Raw genomic sequence first — 6000 nt, 5'->3', positions numbered from 1 at the left:
TCTAGGGAAATCTCTAAAAACCAAGCTTACAGATCGCTCATGTCTAGAGTCTACACAAAACGAGGGTAAGAAACTCCCTTCTAGAAAAGGTACTCAGTGTACAAGATGGGCGTCATCTTAGAACAACCATTTATTTCCTCTACCACAGAAAATATATAAGATGTAAAGGACTAACAAAACAAGTGCGAATAAATACAGGGAACATATAATATTATGCCCAGAAGCTCAAGATCCTCTTTGGGACTCCTGGATCAATATTTTGTCTTTATCTTAGACCTAGACTGTCTCAGGCTTAGGCTGTCTTAGCTGTGTGACATGCAGCTGACCTCTCTAGGCCTCAGTTTCCTCAAAAAGAAAAGGAGAAGGGATTGGCTTAGGTAACCTCCAAAGTCCCCTTTTGAATAGTTTATCTGTCAGATTTATGGTTAAGGAAAGAATTTAGGACTAAAGAAGATACAGATAGCATTTCAAAATGTAAAATTAATAATTTTGATTATAAAAATTGAAACAGTTTTGGCACAAACAAAACCATGAAACCAAATTATAAGAAAAGCAGAAAACTGGGGAAAAATTTCAACAAGTGTCTCTGATAAAGGCCTTATTTCTCAAATATACAGAGAACTCAGTAAAAATTTATAAAACTACAAGTCATTCCCCAATTGATAAACAATCAAAGGATATGAACAGACAGTTTTCAGACAAAGAAATCAAAGCTATCTATACTAACATGAAAAAAGCTCTAAATCACTATTGATCAGAGAAATGCAAATTAAAACAACTCTGAGGTACCACCTCATGCCCATCAGAATGGATGATATGACCAAAAGGGAAAATGTTGGATGTTGGAGAGGATATGGAAAAACAAGGACACTAATGTACTGTTGGTAGAGTTGTGAATGGATCCAATCATTCTGGAGAGGAATTTGGAACTATGCCCAAAGGGCTATAAAACTGTGCATATCCCTTGATCCAGTAACATCACTGCTAGATCTATCCCAAAGACATCCAAAAAAAAGCAGGTTGTGGGGGGAAGGATGTATTTGTACAAAAATATTTATACAGTTCTTTCTGTGGGGGCTAAGAATTAGAAATAAAAGGGATGCCCATCAATTGGATAAATGGCTAAATAATCTGTGGTATATGATTGTAATAGGATATTATTGTGTTGTAAGAAATGATGAGCAGGCAGACTTCATAAAAATCTGGAAAGACTTACATGAACTGATGCATAGTGAACATGAGAACATTGTACATAGTAATAGCAATATTGTCTGGTGAAAGAATTGTAAATGACTTAGCTATTCTCAGCAATACAGTGATCCAAGACAATCCCAAAGGTCTAATGAGGAAACATACCATCCTCCTTCAGAGAAAGAATAGATATTGACTGAATACACACTGAAGTATGCTATTTTTCACTTTCTTTCTTTGATTTTTTCTTTTATTTGAGTCTTCTCGTAAAAAAAGACCAATATAGATGGTGGCTAGAAAGCAGGGACATGCCTAAAGCTCTCCCCCAGGACCCTCCAAACACCTATAAAAATGGCTCTGAACAAATTCTAGAACTGCAGAACCCACAAAATAGCAGAGGGAAGCAGGGCTGCAGGCCAGGACAGCCTGGATGGTTGCTGGGTGGTCTCAAGGAGCTGGGAGCAGAGTGCAGCATAGCCCAGTATGAGCCGCGCCCAGACCAACCAGACAGGGAGCTGGGTGGAACAGGCCCTAGAGCCCTGAATCAGTGAACTGTGGCAGTTACCAGATTTCTCAACCCATAAACACCAAAAACAACAGAGAAGATTAGTGGGAAAAGCAGCAGGGACAGAGTGAAAGGAGTTCTCAGTTTGGCCACCACCCCAGGTGGCAGCAGAGGTGGTGCAGCTCTGAGGACGGAACTACAGCTGCAGTTGCTTCCAGTCCCAGGCCCACCTGGTGGGAAGAATTAAGTGGTGGATCAGAGCAGGAGTGCAGAGCCTGCTCAGATCCGAGTCGTAGTCCGGGTTGGGGGTTCTTGGGGAAGGAAGAGTGCTGGTATGGCAGAGCTTGCTGTGTAGAAAAAGCTCTGAAAACAACATCGCAGCCCCTCAAGCTTGGGACAAAGTACTCTATACTGTACAAGCAGTCATACCCCGCCGAAAAACTCAAGGGTCAAGTAGTTAGCTGGGAACATGGCCAGGCAGGGAAAATGGACTCAGATTCAGTGTCAGACTTTGGAATCTCTCTTTGGTGACAAAGAAGACCAAAACATACAGCAAGAAGAAGTCAACGAAGTCAAAGAACCTACAACAAAATCCTCCAAGAAAAACATGAACTGGTCTCAGGCCATGGAAGAGCTCAAAAAGGATTTGGAAAAGCAAGTTAGAGAAGTAGAGGAAAAATTGGGAAGAGAAATGAGAGTGATGTGAGAAAACCATGAAAAACAAGTCAATCACTTGCTAAAGGAGACCCAAAAAAATACTGAAGAAAATAGCACCTTAAAAAATAGACTAACTTCAAATGGCAAAAGAGTTCCAAAAAGCCAATGAGGAGAAGAATGCCTTGAAAGGCAGAATTAGCCAAATGGAAAAGGAGATCCAAAAGACCACTGAAGAAAATACTACCTTAAAATTTAGACTGGAGCAAGTGGAAGCTAGTGACTTTATGAGAAATCAAGACATTATAAAACAGAACCAAAGGAATGAAAAAATGGAAGGCAATATGAAATATCGCAATGGAAAAACCACTGACCTGGAAAATAGATCCAGGAGAGATAATTTAAGAATTATTGGACTCCCTGAAAGTCAACATCAAAAAAAGAGCCTAGACATCATCTTTCAAGAAATTGTCAAGGAGAACTGCCCTGATATTCTAGAGCCAGAGGGTAAAATAGAAATTGAAAGACTCCACTGATCACCTCCTGAAAAAGATCCCAAAAAGATGACTCCTAGGAACATTGTTGCCAAATTCCAGAGCTCCCAGATCAAGGAGAAAATACTGCAAGCAGCCAGAAAGAAACAATTTGAGCATTGTGGAAACATAATCAGAATAATACAAGATCTAGTAGCTTCTACATTAAGGGATCAAAGGGCTTGGAATATGATATTCTGGAGGTCAATAGAGCTAGGATTAAAACCAAGAATCACCTACCCAGCAAAACTGAGTATCATGCTCCAAGGCAAAATATGGATTTTCAATAAAATAGAGGACTTTCAAGCTTTCCAGACCAGAGCTGAATAGAAAATTTGACTTTCAAACACAAGATTCAAGAGAAGCATGAAAAGGTAAACAAGAAAGAGAAATCATAAGGGACTTATTAAAGTTGAACTGTTTTGTTTACACTCCTATATGGAAAGATGATGTCTGTGATTCATGAGATCTCAGTATTAGGGTAGCTGAAGGGAATATACATATATATACACAGAGGGCATAGGGTGAGTTGAATATAAAGGGATGATATCTAAAAAAATAAAATCAAATTAAGGGATGAGAGAGGAATATATTGAGAGAGAGAGAGAGAGGGAGAAAGGGAGAGATAGAATGGGGTAAATTATCTCACATAAAAGTGGCAAGAAAAAGCAGTTTTATAGGAAGGGAAGAGGGGGAAGGTGAGGGGAAATGAGTGAATCTTGCTCTCATTGGATTTGACCTGAGGAAGGAATACTATACACACTCAATTGGGTATCTTACCCCACAGGAAAGAAGAAGGAAGGAGACAAAAAGGGGGGATGATAGAAGGGAGGGCAGATGGGGGAGGAGGTAATCAAAAACAAACACTTTTGAAAAGGGACAGGGTCAAGGGAGAAAATTGAATAAAGGGGGATAGGTTAGGAAGCAGCAAAATATACTTGGTCTTTCACAACATGAGTATTATGGAAGGGTTTTACATAATGATACGCATGTGGACTATGTTGAATTGCTTGCCTTCTTAGGGAGGGTGGGTAGGGAGGGAAGAAGGGAGAGAATTTGGAACTCAAAGTTTTAAAAGCAGATATTCAAAAAAAGTTTTTGCGTGCAACTAGGAAATAAGATATACAGGCAACGGGGCATAGAAATCTATCTTGCCCTACAAGAAAGTAAGGGAAAAGGGGATGGGGGTGAGTGGGGTGACAGAAGGGAGGGTTGACTGGGGAATGGGGCAATCAGAATATATGCCATCTTGGAGTGGGGGGAGGGTAGAAATGGGGAGAAAATTTCTAATTCAAACTCTTGTGAAAATACTGAAAATGGAAAATATTAAATAAATAAATAAATAGAAAAAAAGACTAATATGGAAATGTTTTATGTAATTGCCAAAAAATTAAAAAAAAATAAGTCTTCTTTTGATTCTAAATCTATTATCCTATGCAGTTTTGATGGGGGATTTTTAGGAATTGTTGGTAGAACTATTTGGGGGCAAGAGGCTTAATGGAGGTGGAGGGAAAGAGAGGGAATCCTCCCTCGCTCCTCTCTGATCTTCTGATCAGCCAGGACATGGATCGCGTTAGTCCTTTATGCAGAGGAGGATCCCAATGGTGATGGTATTTGAAAATTGTGCTGTTACGGAAATCTCCTCCCTTTGGTCAGATGATGCCCAAATCCCAAATTCAGGAGCTCAAATATATATGTGTATATATATATATATATATACACACACACACACACACACACACACACATATATACACACACACACACACACATATATATACACATACACACATACATATACGCACATATACATATGTATATGTATGTATGTCTATGTATGTATATATACATACGTATGTATGTATATATACATACATAGACATACATGCATACATGCATACATGCATATATATATATATATATATATATATATATATATATATATATATATATATATATATATATATATATATATATATATATAGTAACGATTAAGGCTAGAGGCAGCTATTTCTCAGGATCATTAATTACTGACCTGTGCCCAGAAAAGGAAATAAAAGAGGCAAAAAAAGACACCAGAAATTAAGACTGCTAGAAACTTCTAGCCCTAGGCTGTGAGTTAGCACATGCCTCCCATGACTATGTGCTTCTGCTCTAAGCCATTATTTTCTGCTGGTCTTCCCCACCTTACCTTCCTCTGCCAGGAACTACAAGGGAGAGAAGGTCCAAAAGAGATGGAAGGAGCTGTTTCTCCTCATTAGAGGCTATTAGAGGCCACAGAAGAGAAGGTGCTTCCGATAAGTCTGCTTTATTAACCCAGTAAACTAATCATCCAACCACCGGGACCCATCAAAGGAGCTCATGGTGTCCTCTCAACTGGGTGTATGTGCCTTGGCAAGGGGACAAATGAGCATTTACAGCTCCATGGAGGATGCTCTGAGCCAGGGCTGTCGAAAACATGGGCCGTGCACCCCCATGCTGCCTGACTGTGTCCACCACAAGCACAGAAATTGACACAAATGTTTTAGTTGAAGCATTTATGCCAATTTCCATGCCTGTAGTAAACACAGGCTGGCCACATAAAATCGTACTGTGGGCTGCATGTGGCCCATGGGCTGCACTTTGGACAACCCTGCTCTAAGCTAACAAAGTCTCACACACTATACTTCCAAGTGGATTGTGGGACTCATACCACCTATACAAGGCTTCTTCCCACACTGAGAAAAATGCAACAAAATAGCAGTGCAGTGGTCTTGGATTCAGCGGGACCTGAGTTCAAATCCTTCCACTTCCATTTACTACCTCATAGGGCTTTTCTGAGCTTTCTATTCTCTTACTTGTAAAATGAGATGATTGGATTAGATGACCTCTAAGACTCCTATGATCCTATAAAGTTTTGACAGAATATTTTCAAGCATCAGTGATAGAGAGAACATGAGAGAAAGTTGCTCAGGGAATTGGGGGTCTGTACAGGACCTGTACCTCCTTCCTCCTCCACTGTGATTGTGGATGATTGGCCCAGTATGGCAGAGCCATTTTGTTCTGGTGTCACTAGAAGTCACCAGAGCATTGACCCTGTGAGGTCACAGGACCTGAGTCTGAATCTTGGCTCTGCTGA

The sequence above is a fragment of the Trichosurus vulpecula genome, chromosome 7 (assembly GCF_011100635.1).
Source record: "Trichosurus vulpecula isolate mTriVul1 chromosome 7, mTriVul1.pri, whole genome shotgun sequence".
In the NCBI taxonomy this organism is placed as follows: Eukaryota; Metazoa; Chordata; class Mammalia; order Diprotodontia; family Phalangeridae; genus Trichosurus; species Trichosurus vulpecula.
Note: the sequence above shows the minus strand (reverse complement) of the source record.